Genomic DNA, 21017 nt, shown 5'->3' on the forward strand with positions numbered 1-21017 from the left:
AATAGGAATCATTGAAGGACATTCCAGAATCTATTTCTCACAAGTGCCTGAACAAGTAAATAACAAATTTTACTCCAAAGTATGTCAGAGAGAGACTTATAACTAAAATGACAATATGATATTTTAAGCTTTAAAACACTTACGAAATTTCATCTTGTGAAGTGAAATGACAGGAAAAGGAGGAAACAGTATTCCAGGTAAGTCTTGTGAGAACTTATTGAAGGTAGGGATAATGTATTATATATCTTATTATCCCTCATATTCCCTTTGATAGTTCCCTGCTGAATAGCACAATAAAAAATATATATATGTAGTTACTGGGGCACCTGGGTGGCTCAGTCTATTAAGCATCCAGGTTAGGCTCAGGACATGATCTCATGGTTCGTGGGTTCCATCCCCACATTGGGCTCTGTGCCAACAGCTCATAGCCTGGAGCCTGCTTCAGATTCTGTGTCTCCCTCTCTCTTTGCCTCTCCCTTGCTTGCACTCTGTCTCTCTCTCTCAAAAATAAATAAACAGTACAAAAATAAAATAAAATGAAATAAAAAGCCTCTGACTCTTTATTTTGGCTCAGGTGATGATCTCATGGTTTGTGAGTTATCAGTCCCACATCCGGTGTCCAGGAACCCTGCTTTAGGTGAGCCCCACTTGTCTCTCTCTCTCTCTCTCTCTCTCTCTCTCTTTTTCTCTCTTTCTCACTCCCTCTCCCCTCTCTCTTTCACCTTCTGCCCCTCCTGAGATTCTCTCTCTCTCTGCCCCTCACTCACTTGTGCCCTCTCTCTCTCTCAAAACAAAGAATTTAATGACAAAGAATTCACTGATATCTTGGTTTTAAAGAAAAACTTTAAGTTTACCAATGAATTGCTACACTGTGATCAGTGTTGTTTATATTTTCGTACTCCACTTTTGCTTTCTTATTTGTATTATGTTGTGTCCATGTTTTATGTCTTCTACTCAATTCTTAAAACTTTTTGTGTAATATGCAAGTCTAAGTCATATGAATATCTTTTTCAACTGCTTAACCCAAAGCTTTATTTTTAACAATGTATTCCCAATCAATACTATTCTGGCTGAATCAACTAAGGGACGTGGCAAGCAACAACTTCAGTTTTAGAATTGATGATGCTTTGTTTGCCAGTCACTAAGTCAGACATGTTACAGAAACAGGCAATTTGGACTTTTCTTCTGTTTGACAGGTAGACTTGCCCTCACTATCTAAAAGTCAAATCAATTTATTTAGATATAAATTTAAAATTAAAGGGTAAAATAAAAATAATAATTAGAGCTGTCAAAATATCTCTAATCTTTCAGGTGGTCACAATAGTATGGTACATGCTTTGAAGAAGAATTATAAACCTAGATTATGACAACACAACTTTTGGTTGATAAGCAGAGTTGCCAGTTACGATCTGTTAACCTGAAAATAGCTGTAATGAGAGGCAAACAAGCATTTATTTGGGCTCAAAAAATTGCATTTTGGGGAGCACAGATTCAGGCAGATACCCAAATGGTATCCTGCTTGTGCGGTAGAAGCAAGGATTTTTTTATGAGGGAGAGGGCAAGGAATCATTACATGTGTTGAAGAAAAGAAAACAGTTTTCTGTGGGTATTAACAAGCTAAGCTACTCGGTTTGGGTTATACATAAACTGATTACTGATTCTATCTTCAGAAGGTCCGTAACTATCATCAGTCTGGTAATAAGGCTGTTCATTCTCCCACTGACTTCTCAAGCAATTGCTTAAAACTTGCTGTTCAGCCATCCAAAAGTGTTGGCCCAGATGAAAGGAGAACAAGGCAGTTTCCCTTCAGTGGCCACTCAATCTCTGTTTTAAGATGGCCCAGGCAGACCAGTTTTTCACAGATCTGATAAAAAAATATCAGTAAATGTAGTCTATATTATTATTATTATTTTTCCTAATAATATAAACATAGTATTTGGCAGTAAAGACTTATGAGTGCTTGCTCCCTAAGGTATTAACGTATAATTATTGTAATTAAATTAGACAAATAGAGAAACTGAAACTTCCAGTAAGTAAAAGTGTAAGTTCTGGGTTTGGGCCCTCTAATACTGACTGAGAGATAATCTATAAAACCCCCTCACTCAACCATTATGAGTTGTGTGGCCTTAACTAAATTAAATCTTTTGTTTTTCAATTTGCTCATTGTCAACTGAAGATAAAAATAATATCTATCTCATGTGGTTATTTTGGAGTTTTAAGAGTTACAACACATAAAGAGATTAGATAGTTGTATATTTAAAGCTTAATGAGTGCACAATAAATGCCAATATTATTATTATTATGTGGAATTTTGAAAGCATAGAAAGCCAATATATTTTTATTTCTAGAGATGCAGATAATTTTTCTTAGAAGGTTCAAAGATATAACCAATTTTAACATTACTAAAATATACATAAAATGAATTAGAGGCCAATTGGGAGCATGCTATTAAGGGTATGATCTCAGCTCAGGTCTTGATCTCAGGGTCATGAGTTCAAGCCCTGGGGCTGGCCTCATGCTAAGTGTGAAGCGTACTATAAAAAAAAACAAAACAAAACAACAACAACAACAACAACAAAACAGAAAAGGAATACTATATTTATCTGTAAGATGTTTTTGGATTTAGTAATGATTTGAACAAAGGGCTTTGTGCTGTCATCTTTGAACAAATTTTTGAGAGATGTTTCTAAAAACTACATGGTTAACCACCATAAATATTCCTATCATCAAAATAATGTTATGTTTCTAGTATTAAGTTTGCAAAAGTCACAGGATTTGTAAAACATCTCCCACTCTTTTTTAATAATAAAAACTGATCCTAATGTTTCCTTTAAATGTAGTGTATTTCCTTTATCCTTCATAAAATTATATATACTTTACAAATCAAGTTAAGTATTTGGAGTCATTTTGGAAATGTTAGTCTTTTTACTTATTTATTCACTTATTACTTATTGTATGCACTTCTATTAGCAGAACCGATAGATACGGGGGCTTGTTTCTGTGTTGCCACAATGGGAGCAGTCAAAATCGATTTTGCACTTTGTGTTGATATTGATTAGAAAAGAAGCCTTGTAAATTTCCACGAAGTCTTTTAATCTACCAAAGTTATTTATGAAACCTAAGTGATCTTTAGTATTTCCAAGCATATTTAAGTCTCTAATCTTGCTCTTTTAATTTATGCAGGTGGCTAACTCCAGCCATGTCAATAATGAGAATCATATTAGTTTTATAATGTTAGTTTTACAATTATATGTGTGTGTGTGTGTGTGTGTGTGTGTGTGTGTGCATGTGTGTGTACAGAGATAGAGACAGAGAAAAGGAATAAATTTTTAGGTGAATAAAAGTAGACTCAATAAATAACCAAGCATGATAAGTACTTATAGGAATATAATTATAATTTTCCATAGACATACCATAGAGCACTCTTAAGCAATATTAGATTAAGGTGATTAATGAATATGACTAGATGTTTTTCTTTATAGTGCAGTAATTATTCAAATCCCTTGAAGAAGTTTTACTCGTCATTTTGGATTATGAGAAGTACCTATTTTATGTTTTCATAGTCCCATGTTTTATTTTTCTTAATTTTCTCAATCACAAATGTGTTCTTTTTTTTGTATAAATATTTGATTGATATCTTTCTCTCCCTCTCCTCGTAAAAGACAGAAAACATGTCTGTTTTGCTCCACATTTAGTCCCTGCAGTCAGGACCTGTCTGGCACCTAGTAACTGACCAGTAATTGACTGATGGCATGAATGATTTAGGTTGTGAAATTTCTTATGGATGAAACTTGGGCATAATCATTGCATTATCAGCACTCAAGCTTACTTTGATTATTTAAGAAGAATGATGCAGTCACATGTAACAGTTTATAAAAAAAGATTCAGAAACAAAACTGGAGGAACGTCATACAAATAAACACTGAAATTGCTTCTTACTTTGCTAAGAATATCACTGATAATTCTAATTTTTTTTTTTTTTCTGACAGATATTTTGGTCAGTAAAGCTTTTTCCTTTTAAAAATTGTGTATTTTATTTTTTTTTTAATTTTTTTTTAACGTTTATTTATCTTTGAGACAGAGAGAGACAGAGCATGAACAGGGGAGGGGCAGAGGGAGAGGGACACACAGAATCCGAAACAGGCTCCAGGCTCTGAGCTAGCAGCCCAGAGCCCGACGCGGGGCTCGAACTCACAGACCGCGAGATCATGACCTGAGCCAAAGTCGGCCACCCAACCGACCAAGCCACCCAGGCGCCCCAAAAATTGTGTATTTTAAAATTTATAATTAATTTATCATAAACTATAACCTCCTGAATCCATAATCTGAGTACTTAGCCACATTTGAATTGCTTTTAGCATCCTGATGGGATAGAGTGAATATTTGACCGCTTGTATCTTGTGTCTTACACAGCCTAATAACCATATGACATTCAATATCATGATCATGTAGAACTATTTCCCCATCTGCAGAGGTAGTTCTACATCCAGATGCAGAAAGGAAGAAAGAGTCATGTGGTAGGTGTGGAGAAGGCAAGTGCTTCTAGAAGATAACTGAGAGATAATCTATAAATAAAAGTACATTTAGATATTGAAGCCAACATTTTGAATGAATAAACATTTCATACATTTAAAAAAAAATTTTTAAGGCGATGGCTTTTAAGGTAATGGCTACAGCCAAAGGCCAGGGGCTATCTGAATTCAAATTGAGATTAGCTATATGGCCCTCTTATTAGTTATGTGGCCTTGGGCAATTTGATTACCCTGAGAGCAGCAGTACATGCTATTGTGAGAGGTAAAACAAATGTTTGTAATGTGATTAGACCATTTTCTAGCACTAGTAAAATAGTAATAAACTCTTTTCAAATACAACACAAGACTGAGTACAAGGGGAAAAATGTAAAGAAACTGAATAAAAAACATTTCAAACATGGCTACTTGTGTTTACACTAAATAGAGATTTGTAATCTTTTTTACCTTAAAATTCTTACATCTCAAATAGTTCACAGTTGGTTTTTTTTTTATTTCATTTTTGTTTTTGTCTTTGACCGACTAGTTAAAAGAACCAGCAATTCCTATTTTATACAAGTTGTGCCAGCAACTAGATAAAAAGAGAAAAATGCTTAATATTATTATGAGCCTAACATAGTCATTGTAGAAATAATGCCATCATAGAAAAATATGATAGATTAAATCTATTTCTTAATATAAATTTAAAATGTCTAATGAAAATGTTAATTAACTGAATCTAACAATTTATTAAAAATGATTTTTGTTTTTGGCTGACACCCGACACTTTATTAGTGAGGAGACTTGGTTTGGAGAGGGGCGTCCTGGGATGAACAAGGAGCACCCATCTCAGGGGATTTTTCTGGGAATCAGGCATTCCTCCCTACAGATTTCAAGGAAACACTCTCATGGATGAATTCCCCAAAGGGCAGTAAAAATGAATTCTAATCAAGTGTTGCCTATCCCATAAATGTAAGGAGAATCTTAAGTTACAACATATAGCAATGCAGTGCATCATATTAACAAAACAACAAAGTCTTACAATTAATTTAAAAGATTAAAATAATTAATAATGACTCAATTCAAGCCTTTCTATGGCTAAAATTTTTAAGAAAACAAAACAACCTCTCAGACAAAAAGAAATAGAATACAAACATTTTTATACCTGCTGCAGAATCTTTATATGTATTATCTTGAAGCATAGATATGCCATAGCGATGCTTTCAATTCAGTGATGCTTACCTTCTAATTTAGTGTAGGAGGCTGTGACCAATGCTATAAGAAAGGCATCAGATATGTAAATATGAGAAAGGAAGAGAAAAGTGTTCTTATATGTTGATTATATAATCATTCTTTTAGTAAAACACAATAAAATGAGAGAACAAAATCTTGTAACAAAATCTTACAAGTCAGACTAAAGTCTCACACGTGTGTTGCGAAAAAAAAATTTCCTATATTTTGTAAGGTGATTTTAGCTGGTCTGTGAATAAAATGGACAGGTGACAGATTAACAGGAGAAAATCAGATTTAATTATTTATTTATGGGCGCTCCATAAGAACGTGAGGCTCATAGGCAGTAATGCAATTACGTGCCATCCAGAACCAAGGAGAAGGTGGTAGGTGTCTGGTACTTCAAAGGGAAGGAAGACTTCACAGATGACAAAGAGTAAGAGCCTGGCAAACAAAAGTTTATTGAGCCCTAGAGAAACAATGGGACATAGGGAGGAATTTTAACAGACTGCTAAATTTCTCCCTGTCTACCACATCTAATTCACAGGATCCTGTAGTTACCTATGGTGATAGTTCCTTTCCGGAGCAAATGCACTATCCAAATTCAAATTTAGGCCATTATGGGGAAGGTAAAAATTTCTTCCGGAGTCTTCTGTTTCTTAAAAATAATCAGCCTAAAATAATCCACATGCCAAAAGGACACAATTTGGGATGACAAGTTTTGTTCCCCTATATATGCAGTTTAAAATTAAACTTCTAGGGGCGCCTGGGTGGCTCAGTCGGTTAAGCGGCCGACTTCGGCTCAGGTCATGATCTCACGGTCCGTGAGTTCAAGGCCCGCATCGGGCTCTGTGCTGACAGCTCAGAGCCTGAAGCCTATTTCAGATTCTGTGTCTCCCTCTCTCTGACCCTCCCCCGTTCACGCTCTGTCTCTCTCTGTCTCAAAAATAAACATTAAAAACAATCTTTAAAATTAAACTTCTAGAAAGTAGCTATGTATCCCTAAGGCAAATTACAAGTATAAAATGATCACCCTAAAAAGCATGGAAAACATCTCTATGGATAAAGATTTTAAACTGATATTAAAGCACATAACATATTGAAATTAACCTGATCATTATGTTTTGTTTTTTTTTTCTTGGAACATATTTTTTGTAAGGGCAATTCTTTTCATAACTATATACCCACAATTAAAAACTCTCAATGAAAATTATTAGCTTAATATTTTGAAAATTCTGTACTCACTCTAATATATTTATGGGATAATAAAAGTTAAGAAACAGCTTTTCAACTCTGAAAAAATGAGATCACAGAAAGAGGATTCCATAATATTATGTTAAAATGTTATAGAAATCAAACTAGTCTATTTCTGGAAAGGGGAGGTCTCAGATTAATGCAAAAAATAAAATGTTCTTGAAGCAATCCCATGTATATATGAGTATTTGATATATAATAATGAAGAAATACTGTATTGTTTAGCAGATGAAGCAGGGAAAACTAAATTTCTATGTAGAAAAATAATAAATCCAAACCTTGGTTTTGGGCTGTACATAAAGGAAGATACCAAAAAATGAACAGAAATAATGCATGAGAAAAAATATTTGTATCCTACAAAAATGGAAAACTTATTATGAAAAGTACAGACCTTACAAAATGAAAATCGATAAACTGCATTTCATCCAAATAAAAGTTTCTGCTAAAAGAAGGGTATCACCAATCAAGAAGATATTTTCAATGTCTCTGGAGACTACTAGGCATCCATTAACACGGAAATGGTTAAGTGAAATGCTCTGGAATTCATGCGATTAAGGCAAGGTAACAAATAATTTGCAATAGGTATACAGCAACAGAGCACTCAAATTGTTGAATGAGAAAAACAGGAAAAAATAATGCTAACCCTTAGTATTATTTGTACACACACAAACATACAAATGGGGCTGACTAGTTTGCAAAGATACACGTAAATTAAGAGCATATATTAAGTAATTAGGTACCTGCTTTTTGGGGGGTAATGGCAGAAGTGGAACAATGAACTGGAGAAGGAGTTACATGTACCGGGATGACAGGTGAGGTAAAAAAGTGTGGTTCCTGAGCTACCTACATGATTTTTTTATTTTTTTATTTTTATTTTTATTTAAAACAAAATTTTTTTAATGTTTATTTATTTCTGACACAGAGAGAAACAGAGCATGAGCAGGGGAGGGGCAGAGAAAGAGGGAGACACAGAATCGGAAGCAGGCTCCAGGCTCTGAGCAGTCTGCACAGAGCCCGACGCAGGGCTCGAACTCACAGACCGCAAGATCATGACCTGAGCCCAAGTCAGATGCTTAACCGAATGAGCCACCCAGGTGCCCCCCTACATGAGTTTTTTAAACAGAAGTGTACAAAATCTGCTGTAGAAGAATTTATTGCCTAAATAGGACACATCACTCATTACTTTCGTGGCACAACACTATTACAAGATTAATAATAATAATAATAATAATAATAAATAATGCAAGCATACACTGAAAAATTACTAAGTTCATTTTACCTACATATAAAGACTAAACTGTAATTCCCATTTTTTATTCCCATCTTTTTGTATCTTTATGTAATTCCCATATTCCCATCTTTTTATTGCATATAAAAGAATCCAGTTTCCACAGATAATACTATGATGCATTTATCTCAGTTTATTCTCTTAGAGAGTGATTTTCCCATCTAGATAACGGTATATTTTCTTATCATAAACAACAGCAGAAAATGCTAATCTCAAAGACAAAATGCAGCCACCAGAAAGAACAAATACACTGAATTTTCAGGCTATAAAAAATGAGAAGTTGGATCACCAACTGACCATTTCATTATTCAATAAAGAGATGGCATTTTGTAGAGTATAATCATGGAAAGCAAAATCATATATAGAAATAAACTAATAGTACTCTGACACTTAAAGACAAGTCTTTAAGCACACCTACACAATGACCATGATTATTAGTAAGTGTCGGAAGTGAAAACCTATCCAACAAGCACAGAACACAATCCCCAGGAGAAAATCCAGACAAGGAAGGTTTCTTTAAACCCACTAATTACAGCTTGTTTTCTCCTTTAATGGAGAGATACTGAAAGACCTGTATCAGAGAACTCTGCATTTTTTAATCTTTTTTAAGTCTGCAATTACACTCATGTCTGCTGCATATTTTACTACTATAATTTTGATGACTCTGATATTAATTTATTTATCAAACATATAAAAATATTATTTTGACACTGAATTTTTGACAATCCTATGTAGTTTAAAATTTTTTCATATATTCCTACTTTTTAATGAAATTTTTTAAATATATTGTTAAATAGAAAACCAGAGGTCCAGTATGGTGTCACTTAGGCCAAGTCATAAAACCAAAGCTTAATACCTAATCTAATTGCAATGTCAACCTTCTCCAGAATTATAAGACTTAAGTGGTCAGTCAGGAATCTTCTGATTAGTGTCAATGAGGTAACCTGTCACATGACCCAACTCCATCCCCCAGGGCAGATGAGGTAATTCCGCATGGTAAGACTCCCATTTCTTCCCCTAAGGGAAAGTGACCTTGCCTAGAACAATTCTTTTTTTGTTTTTGTTTGTTGTTGTTGTTGTTGTTGTTTTTAATTTTGGAGTGTGAGAGAGATGGAGAGTGTGAGCAGGGGGAGAGGAGGAGAGGGAGAGAGAGAAAATCTTAAGCAGGCAGTGCAGAGCCCAATGGTGGACTCAATCACAAGACCCTAGAATGATGACCTGAGCTGAAACCAAGAGTCTGATGCTCAACCAAGTGAGCCACCCAGGTACCCCTTGCCTGGAAAAATTCTTTTGTTTTGCTAATAAAACTTTCTTGCTTCACCCTCCTTCCTGTAAAAACCTTCCATTTTGTACAACTCCTAGGAGATCCCCTCTACATGCTAGATGGGGTGTTGCCCAATCATGGATCATTTAATAAAGCCATTTAGATCTTCAAGTTTACTCTAGTGAATTTTGGTTTTTTAATAGTATATGAAGTTTAATAGTGTATGAAGTATATAAAGTTCCATTCCATGGAAAAGAGTGTCTTGTTTTTTCTCTGATTTTCCACATTTGCTTAAATTCTATCATTGACATACTTTTGAATTTATTTCAGTATAGCTAAATTTCTTCGTAGTCATTTTCTATATCAAGAAGTTCAATTGTATCATTCTGGTCAAATATGAAGTGGAAAGAGAGCAAAATTTGCTACCTCAAAATATACTTTTTTGGCGTAAAGTTTATTTTAAGCTATTTTTAAGAAAGAGCTGCCACAGTAGAAACTCTGAACACTGAGAAGTTACCCTTTTGTACTTACATTTACAGGAGAAAGCTTTATTTGTAAGAATGTCTTCTTTGCTGTACCAGGAAGAAAGGAAATAACTAAATCCCTAAGCCTCATCAATGGAGAAGGCAGAGATTTAAATCTGCATAAACAGCAACACTATCCTTTATCATGCTTTGCTAGAAAACCTCTCATAGTTAGCTCCACATCCCCCCCAACATCTTCGCATGTCTTTCACTGGAGATGTTATTTAGGGTGATAGGTTGGTCCTTTTTGGGGAATTACTGTTTTCCTTGGTATCTTCCATGTATAGGAAGTATACATGTTATTAAACTTCTGTTTTCCTATTATTGTATGTCTTTTTTTCTTTCTTTCTTTCTCTTATATTCCTTCCTTCCTTCCTTCCTTCCTTCCTTCCTTCCTTCCTTCCTTCCTTCCCCTGTCTCTCTCTTTTTTATTACAGAGTCATCTCAGCCAAGAATCCAGAATGGTAGAAGGAACATTATTTTTCCTCCCCTACAGTGTTTTGCTATATCAGACTTGATTCCAAAAAATATACTGTTTAACTTTTGAATATCCAAATCTGAGTACTTTTGTTGCTTTATTTATGTAATATATGATATTTATTAGATACTTAATATAATTTTGTATAATTTTACCATCTTATATATCATTATAAAATTTAGTGTCCCAGTTTATAATTCTCACAAGTAAAAAATGTTGAAAAACCTTTTGAAAAAGAAATAGTTCTTGGAAATTTATATAATAGAATTGATTCCCCCCCCCCCCAGGTATATTTATAATGGACTTTAATCAGAACATTTTTTCTCAAATATTTCTCAGTATTTTACCTCATTTTCCTTGCACTCTGTGTTCACAATTAAATATATTTATCATATTTTTCTTGGAACAAGTTCATTTCCTGAAATTGTTCCTTATAAAGCAGACTTCGTATCTCCACATAAATCTCATAGTTGTCCATACTCTCGTAAGAACTTGAATCACTGTTCTCCATTAGAGTCTAAAATGGGACATAATATTTCAAACTTGACCTTATGAGGGCTTTGATTAATAGAAATACTATCTCTCCTGTTTTATTTATAATTCTTTTTTTTTTTTTTTAAGAGAAAGAGAAAGCATGGGGGGGGGGGGGCAGGGGTATAGGAGCCAAGGGAGAGAGAAAGAGAATCTTAAGCAGCCTCCATGTTTAGTGTGGAGCCAGATGAGGCTCAATCCCAGAACCCTTGGATCATAACCTGAGCCAAAATCAAGAATCCAACACATAACTAAGAAACCCCACTGCCCCTATTTCTAATTCTTATACTTAGGTAAAATAGGAATCTGCAAGGTGTTCACATTGCTGACTTGCATAGAGGACTTGTCATGTTCTCCCCTCCACCAGAATCATTTTCATCTTTTTAAAATGCAAATTGAGCATCCTAACAACATGTTAATGAGGAACCAAAGCAAGTGTTGGCAGTCCTCTTTCACAACACTGTAATGTATGAAAATGGAGTTTCCTTTTGGTAAGCAACTCCCTTGGTAAGCCTAAATCTCAACCTTCACTGAAGTTGATGTGGAAATCTATCAATTGGATGACCTCTTTAACATCTTTAACAAATTTATTATATTTGAAAACAATGATTGGGAGTACTCATTTGAAATTTTTTCTCTCTTGCTAGAATTTCAGATTGTAAAATCTAACAGTAAAAATATTTTATCAGCTGATAAGTTTCTATAACAAGAGTCTAACTTAGAAAATTTCTTGTCAATACTGCTTCCAGTTACAAGTCCAAATTCTTTTTTATTACAGTAATCATTTTCTATCTCATTAGAAACCCATTAATCTATACACTCTTCCTTTTTATGACTCTCTAGCAATTCCTCCAAAAAAGTAATAAACTAACGATATGGAATGCCATTATCAATTATTAGACATTTAACTGCTAAATTGACACAGTTGGAATCTACCATCATAATTTTGAAATGAAAAGTCTGGAATACAATTTGTTGCAAAGTTTGCTATTTTGTAACTGAGCTAACATGAGTTCCCTTCCTTGATGCAGATAGAAACTATACCAGATAAAGTTGTCCCAACAAAGGAAACTTTATTTTTAGCAAATAAGATCACAGGAATAACTTCCAAAGCTATAACTCACCAGTTCTCATGAGTTCCGGTTGTTACAGAACCTGGTCTGGATCACCCAGTGGAAGAAACAAGCAGCACTCGGAGATCTTGGAAGGCAGAAGGTTTATTTTACACTGGCCGGCTCAGAGGAGATCACTCTCCAGAGGTCTGAGTCCCGAGCATAAGCAGAGGGAACAATTTATAGTCTGTTACTTCCGCATTCTGCATTAGTAGTAATTTGGAGCATGCTGCAAGCAGGGTGGAAAGAAGAACCCAGAAGGGGAGTCTTCCCTCTGGGACTGGAATTTCCCTATCAGTCCTGTCAGCCATCTTATAACAGATTTTTCCTTATCACTTTTATTTAGAGTTAGGATGAATATTTAGATAGGGGAGCCTTGTTATTGCATACACAGGAGGACATAAGGTTGCACATGCACCTTAAGGAAACATGCCTATACAAATATTGCATGTTATGTAAATGAGGCTTGTGCTCCACTCCTCATGGGGCAGAGAGTTTAGTATGATAACAAGGTAAAGGTAACTGCCCTTACTCCATGGGTCACTCCATGGTCCATCTATGCAGGTGTGAGGTGGGAGTTAAGCTCAAACTGGTCTGGGTGGTCTAGGCTGGCCAGGGCTCTTTGTCAGAGTAAGTCCTATTGTTTGAGGGTTAGTTTTGGTTTCCATCACAGGATTCTGTAGACATTGGGTGGTTTGCTTAAGGTAGCAGATAAGCTGGAAAGAAGAGCTTAATGAATAATGTAGGACAAAGGTCAGTGGGTACAAGCAGATGGGAAGTAAAAGGTCTTGGGATATATCTAGCTGGTGACAGTTTCAAGTGAATTGTGTTCTTTGTTTCTTAGGTAAAAATATGTTCAACAAATAAAAATTGTAATGTGGATTTTTTTCTATTTTCTGTTATTATCATTATTATTCAGAAGACTTGAAAGTTTTATTTAAATTGATTGCCCTAGGAAATTTTGAGAACATTCAGATTGTGGGTGTTAATTATTTTGACCAATAATGTCACTGTAAAATGAGAGTGCTTATGAAATATATAGATTCCACTATTAAGGAAAACAAAAACAATGCTGAATGGATGATAATATTTTTTAATGATGCTATCTCTGAGTATGAGGGCTGAGGAGTACTAAATTCTTCATATGCTATTTATAAATGCTCATATTTTTGTTCACAGTAGACAAATATAATTTGTAAATCCACTGTTGATATATGCATTTTATTTTATCTGTATTTCAAATCAAGAAAATAAAGCAATTTTAGGTTTAATATATTGAAAACTCTTGATAAAGGATTCCAGTGGAGTTAGTAGTCATATTTAACAGTGAAATCGGTAAAGTCTTCTGTGGCAGAGGGCATTATTCTATTTAACAGTACTGACCTGGATAAAATAAGGTAGAAAGAAACATACAGATTATCTTGCTCAGCCAACTTATTTCACAGATAAGAAAGTTGTTAGCTAAGACTTACAGAGGTTTAGTTTATCTGACAAAAGTTGTTTGGCTATTTATTGGCAGAAATACAACCAAAACCTAACTTTCTGGATTTTAATCCAGTATTCTGTTTATTATGTCCTGCTGGACTTCCATATAAAAATATATACATATATAATGTTAATTTTTTAAAACCCTCTAATAAATTTATTTAATATTTGGTTTATTATATTAAAATGAAAAAGTATAATCTCTGATTCTTAAAAAAGAAACCAAGTACACTTTCTGCATGTTTCTGCTCATGTGATATGTAGCAGGCCCTGTACAAGACACAGAAAAATCAAGCCAGAGAGATACGTGAGGTTTATGCCATGAGTGGTTTTGTGAATTATACTAGGGAGATTAAAATTTTCCTGAAAATGATGAGGCGCCATTTTATGCGGAGGCATAATAAAGGCCGGTAAAAGCAAGAAAATTGGTGGAATTAACAATCAGAGAATTAACATGGACGTTTGTAAGTAGTCATGTATGAATAACAAAGCAATGATGGTCAAAACAGAAAAGAAAGGGTTCAAGAGATATTAAACAAATAAAATGCTACACTTTAATGAGTAAAGGAGAAAATGAGAAAGAAAAATAATCAAGAATGAATCACTGATGTCTGGCTTTAACTTGTACATAGTGGTATGTTTAGGAAGAGAGAAAATAAAGAAGAAGATTTAAGAATAATTGGAAACAAAAATAAGTTTCATTATAGACATTGAGTTTGAGATGCCAATGAGTCACTCAAACGTTGGCATTCAAGATGACAAAAGTCATTCAAACAAGTAAGTACAATTTACAAATATAGATCTAGAAAAATAAAGTTGTGGAAGCCATCAGCATATAAGTGGTAGCAGAAATTTTAGATGTAGATGAGGTTCTTAGGGTTTAGACATAAATCAAGAATAACATAGGGGCGCCTGGGTGGCTCAGTCAGTTAAGCATCTGACTTCGGCTCAGGTCATGATCTCACAGTTTGTGGGTTTGAGCCCCATGTTGGACTCTGTGTTAACAGCTCAGAGCCTGGAGCCTGCTTCTAATCTGGTATCTCCCTCCGTCTCTGCCCGTCCCCCACTCCTGCTCTGTCTGTCTGTCTCTCTCTATCTCTCTCAAAAGTAAATAAACATTAAAGAAAAGAATAACATAAGGATAAAGCTGTGCTCTAAATTTATTTTTAAATATCAAGTGTTGAAAATGAAACTTGAAAATGAAAGTAATTGAAATAGGGATAAAAGCAAGGAGGCAGTGATGTGGGCATATTCCAAACAATATCTGGGCATATTGTATTCCTAGGTACAACTCCAAGCTCCTCGTTACTAATATTTTTTCATTAGGGTTGGGGTAAGTTAAAGGGAAATGTTATTTTTCTGCAAAAGATATGGGCAGTCTCCTTTTTAGGATTTCTTTACTTTTTCTTTTGATTTCCCAGGAATATGGTCTTAGGGCCAAAATTCTATTTATAAGCCACAAGGGGTTGGAGTATATGATACCCACTTGAGCTCTAGACATTAAGGCAAACTGATCTCCATTCCCCATCCCGCCTCTGTCCTGGATAGCTTCCAGCACCATTGTTTTCTCAAAATGAGATTTCCGGACCAGTTGCATCTTAATTATCTGATCCAACTACTAATTTGCTGAATCAGAACGAGGTGAGTGGGTGGTGTCCTGGTAAACTGCATTGAAAACAAGTACCCTTTTTGATTGTTTGATTTCATAAAGTTCATAACAATTGATTTAAGTATGAATTGTAAACATGGGCCTAAGGTCTCAGGGTCATGAAATCCATGGTCTAACCCTACCCTGTTCAATATGGTAGCTAGTGGCCACTACCTAATGTAACTATTGAGTACTAAACTATGTCTAGTGTGTGAAGAGCAGAATTTATAATTTTGTATGATTATAATGAACTATTTTTTCTTTATTCTTAAAGTATAGCTGACATATATTAGCATCAGTGATTCAACATTTATATAAATTATAAAATGTTCATGAAATAATTAAATTTGAAAACTAATATAACATAAAACTTTTAGATGTATTTTATAAAACTTAAATACAGATTAATCATTTTTGATAAAATATAGTACCCAAATTGATATATGCTATGTGTGAATACACAATGGATCTTGAAGTTTTGGTACTAAAACTGTATATATATTATATATACAATATATATAATCATTAATAATATTTATATTGATTACATATTGAAATGACAAGGTTTTGACGATTTGGGGTAAAATAAAATATAAATACATATTATATGTAATATAATAGACTAATACTAAACATATTTTTTAAGACTTTTTTTTAATGTTTATTTATTTTTGAGAGAGAGACAGAGTGTGAGTGGGGAGGGTCAGAGAGAGCCGGAGACACAGAATCAGAAGCAGGCTCCAGGTTTCTGAGCTGTTAACACAGAGCCTGACATGGGGCTCAAACTCACAAACTGTGAGTTCACGACCTGAGCTGAAGTGGCTTGCTTAACCAAGTCACCCATGAACCCCACTAATACTAAATATATGACATATATTTACTATTATAATCAGATTAGATTAATTTATATAATATATAATATGTTTTATGAACATATGTAGCAAATAACATACATATATAATAAGTGAAATATGTTGTTAAAATTAATATTCCTTTCTTTTTGCTACTTTTAAATAACATATGTGGCTTGAATTTTATTTCTACTGAACAGCACTTGTCTAAACAAAGTATGTCACATGTTAGTTTTCAATAGCTGCATAACAAATTATGAGAAACTTAGTGCTTAAAACAAAGCACATTTATTATGTCTCACTTTCTATGGGTAAAGAATCTAGGCACAGATTAGCTGTGTCCTTTACTCAAAGTCTCACGATCCTGGTGATATTCCCATCTGGAGGCTTGGCTGAAGAAGAATCCCCTTCCAAGCTCATCCCAGTTGTTATCAGAATTTATTTCCTTGTAGCAGGAAGACTGTAAGCTCCTATAGCCGATCCAAAGTTCTTTGCCATGGATGCTGCTTGATACGCAGTTAACAACCTGTCTTCTTGCTTCTTCAGAGGCAGTAGAGAGAAAGACTAGTTTCAGTAAGATGGAGATTCACATAACATGATCAAAGGAATGACATCCTATCACTTTTACCATAAAATGTAACCTAATCTGGGGTGCTTGCATCGCTCATTTCATTAAGTGTCAGACTCTTGATTTCTGCTCAGGTCATGGTCTCAGGATCTTGATCTTGGGCTTCCGGCTGCGTGTGGAGCCTGCTTGGGACTCTCTCTGTGCCCTTCCCCTGCTTGTGCTCTCTCTCTCTCTCTTAAAAAATAAAATATAAAATAAAATAAAATAAAATAAAATAAAATAAAATAAAATAAAATGTAGTTTCATCATAGGAGAGGATTCCATTGCCATCCATATTCTATGGGTTAGGAACAAGTCATAGAACCCAATTACGCTCAGTAAGAGTTATAAGAGTCACTCTTGTTACTGAGTTGTCACAATATTAATTATATTTAACTTTATCAGTCCGTTGAAACAACTCGACATTACACATAGTCATGAATGGAAATCAATAAATACTAAATATACAGAGAAAAAAATAAAGTTATTTGCGGCTATTTCACTGGTTGTGGGTAAGCAGCATTCTCAGGAGCTTCCTGGGTGTAATTTAAACATGGAGAACGTGGAGGAGAGGGAGAGATCAAAGAAAGAGGCAGACCACTCTAAGTTGGTAGGTGGCAGTTTTAATAAGCAAATTAAACTTACGTATGAAACTTTCCTGGGCATCAAATGGAACCCTGCTTATGCTTGGCAAATATTAAGATTTTATAAAGACGTCTTAACTGGGTTCAGTCATGTACATTGTGTAGGCATTCTCAACACCATATCACCATCTCTAAGCTATGTCCTTGGAGCAGTCCTTTGGGAGGTGGAAAAGCAAGGGCACCACAGTCCAAGGACAGGGGAGGGGATGAGGTCCTGGTCCAGCTCACAGGTCAACTGGTGGTCACATCTATTTAATTATATTTCCCAACACTTGCTCATAAAATGACATTCCCTGATAAAGACCATAAGGTAAATATGAATATGTAAGAGGCTCTGAACTTAAAATAATATTGCTATTGACAGAAAACTAAAGGCCATGTCTCTTTGGCAAAACTAAGTCCTCAAATAATGGATATATTTAAATTGTATTGCTACTCACTTTAACTCAGCTTTTAGCTACTCTAAACTTACTGTAACAAAACCCTAAGGAAATTTGGTAGAAATATTAATTTTGATATAAAGAAGCCATCTATGTCTTTAACCCCCTTTTGCTGATAGCTATTTTGTGCTATCCTAAGAGCAAAATTATGTTGTTATAAAAGAACCATGCATAATAAACAGAATGATTTTACATGTAAACAAATACTATTGCTTACGAAAGGTGAACACATACTCTTACTGCCTGAAGTTATATTATGGTATAGTATAGTATAGTATACTGTATATTATAATTTTATTTTTTGCTGTTATATAACATTATATTATAATGCAAGCACACCTTGGAGGTATTGTGGGTTCAGTTCCAGCTCACTGAAATAAAGCATATCACAATAAAGTGAGTCAAATGATTTTTTTTTTTGTTACCCAACGCATATAGAAGTTATGTTTATCCTATACTGTATTCTATTAAGTGTGCAAAAGCATTATGTCTAAAAAAAGGCACACACCCTTATTTTAAAAATACTTTATTACTAAGAAATGCTAACTATCATCTAAGATTTTAGGGAGTCATAATCACTGATTACAGAGCACCATAACAAATATAATAATAATAATAAATATAATAATAATAATAATAATAATAATAAAATTTGACATATTGTGAGAATTACCAAAAGGTGACACAGAGACTTGAAGTGAGCAGATGCTGCTGGAAAAAATGGTGCCTATAGACTTGTTTCATGCAAGATTGCTACAAACTTTCAACTATTAAAAAAAATGCAGTATCTGCAAAATATACTAAAGTGCAATAAAAGGAGGTATGGCTCTATAGGTTTACTGTTTCCTTTATTTCCGTGTAACTAACCATCCTCAAATTAAGTGGCATAAAATAATTATTTTATTACTTTTTATAATCTAGTTCGTCAGGAATCGGAGCAGGGATTGATTGGGTGGTTATGCTTTACATCTTACTAGCTGGGGGTGTTCCGTTAGCTGCATTCGGCTAGTGACTGAGCTGGACTAGAGCATCGTGGATAGCTTTACTTTTATGTATGATGTTTCAGTATTCCTCCATATGGCCTTTCCATGCGACCAGCTTGGGCTTCCTCAAGTGCCAAGCTCTCGGGGCAGTTCGACTTCTTATATGACAACCGGATTCGTAAGTGCAAATGGGGATCTAAAGTTCTTAAGGAGGAGACCTGGAATAGATACCTTATCATTATTGCTGCATTCTGTTGGTCAAAGGAGTCAAAGGTTAGTTAGCTCAAGTTCATGTACTTCAATCTTACTAGAAAGCCAAAAACTAAAACCCTGAATGATTTGATTTCTGCCTAACTACCACATCCTCTTCTGTCTTCTTGCCGACTGGACTCTAGAGTCTATATATATATAATACTTACAGCAAGATTACTATCAAACTACACTCGTTGGGTCAGAGACCTGTGGTGTTAGCGAAAGACTTGCTCCTCACAAAGCATATGCTTACACTCGTGAGTTCATTGGCCAGCCAGTGGCGTCAACTCCAGGCTCTAACAGCGTGCAGTGAAATTGGTATCTTTTCATTGCTTTTCCGAGACAAAACTTTTGTTCTGTTAGACCTTCATGCCTGCTTCCTTTGGCTAAGATTATTCCCATGTGACAGAACATAAAGTTTGCTGTTTCTTAATCTTTCAAAGCCCAGCACAAATGTCATCTGTAAAATATCATCTTTAGCCACCTTATTTTTATACTCATTCCATTCAGTTCTTGATTACATTTATTTATAATTTTCTTCATTATCTATAATTATGCACACATATATACACAGAAATATATTTTTGTTATTTATCCAATTTTCTTGTTCATTATCTATCTGTTCAATCAGAATATAAATTCTACAAGGGAATGGCAATTACTATTCTATTAATTTTTGTTTACAACATAAGTAGCATTGTTGCAGCAAATGGTATTTGCTTAATAAATTCTTGGTGCATGAAGAAATGATAAGAAAAAAATCTTAATAAGTTCATGTTAAAGAAAAAAGGGTGGCCTCTGGGTGGCTCAGTCATTTGAGCACCAGACTCTGATTTCTGCTCAGGTCATGATCCCAGGGTCATGGGATCAAGCCCCATGTCAGACCTTTGTCCTGAGCATGAAGCTTGCTTAAGATTCTCTCTGTCTCTGTTTCTCTCTTTCTCTCTCTGCCCCTCTACCCTGCTTGTACATGTGCTCTCTCTAGAATAAAATTTAGAAAAGGAAAAAAAAAAAAGAAAATAGATTATAAAACTGAAAGAGTGGAATAAACATTGCACACACACACGCGCATGCACGTGTGTGTGTCTGTGTGGGTGTGTGTGTAGAGACAGTCTGGAAGAAAATTCACTAGAACATTATTCTCACTCTTTATCTTTAGATGATGGTATTATTGGTGAAATTTTTTATTTCTATATTTTGTGTTTAAAAAACTAAATATAGATACTTATATAAAATGTGTTATGCGACAGCAATTTAAAAAACAATTAAAATTTAGGGGCGCCCGGATGGCTCAGTCAGGTTAAGCCTCTGACTTTGGCTTAGGTCATGATCTCACGGTTTGTGAGTTCAAGCCCCACATTGGGCTCTGTGCTGACATCTCTGTCTCCCTCTCTCTCTGCCACTTCCCCACTCATGTTTTCTCTCTCTCTCTCTCTTTCAAATAAATAAATAAACATTTTAACATATAAAATTAATTAAAATTCAATATTTTTGTTATTAAATAATTTTTATAATAAGATAATAATTTTGGTCTCATTTTACTCTCATACTTTCAGTGTTTTTTTGTGCCAGATGAGTCTGAATTGTAAATTCCCCTGGGTTATTTTCACTTAAACCTTCTATTTTTCTATAAAGCATACAAGTAACTCATGCTATGGTTTTATGTAAATTAACGCTAATTAGGTTTGATCAATATATTAGTTTTCTTTGGGGATGCTTTCAAGTAATTGAATAAACCATAGGGAAAATTAATACCCATGTTGCCCTTGGCATAACACTTTCTCCTTTTGCTATTTAGTAGAAATGGATCACGTAAATGTTAAATTTGTGCTGTTCTGCTGACAGTGAAACTTAACGAAAGCCCCCATGCTATTAAGCTAAAGTTAAAAGAGTAGAGCTAAAGAAATTTCTCTATTGT

The 21017-nt window shown here is 34.5% G+C and overlaps 1 non-coding gene across 1 annotated transcript; it reads right to left on the reverse strand.

The window, feature by feature from the left end:
• Positions 1-19260: 19260 nt before the first annotated feature.
• Positions 19261-19410, reverse strand: LOC122218840. The gene has a single exon (XR_006202149.1). It is a non-coding gene; the product is annotated as a small nucleolar RNA SNORA62/SNORA6 family (small nucleolar RNA).
• Between the last annotated feature and the right edge of the window lie 1607 nt (positions 19411-21017).

Source organism: Panthera leo, chromosome B1 (genome assembly GCF_018350215.1).
Source record: "Panthera leo isolate Ple1 chromosome B1, P.leo_Ple1_pat1.1, whole genome shotgun sequence".
NCBI classification, from domain to species: domain Eukaryota; kingdom Metazoa; phylum Chordata; class Mammalia; order Carnivora; family Felidae; genus Panthera; species Panthera leo.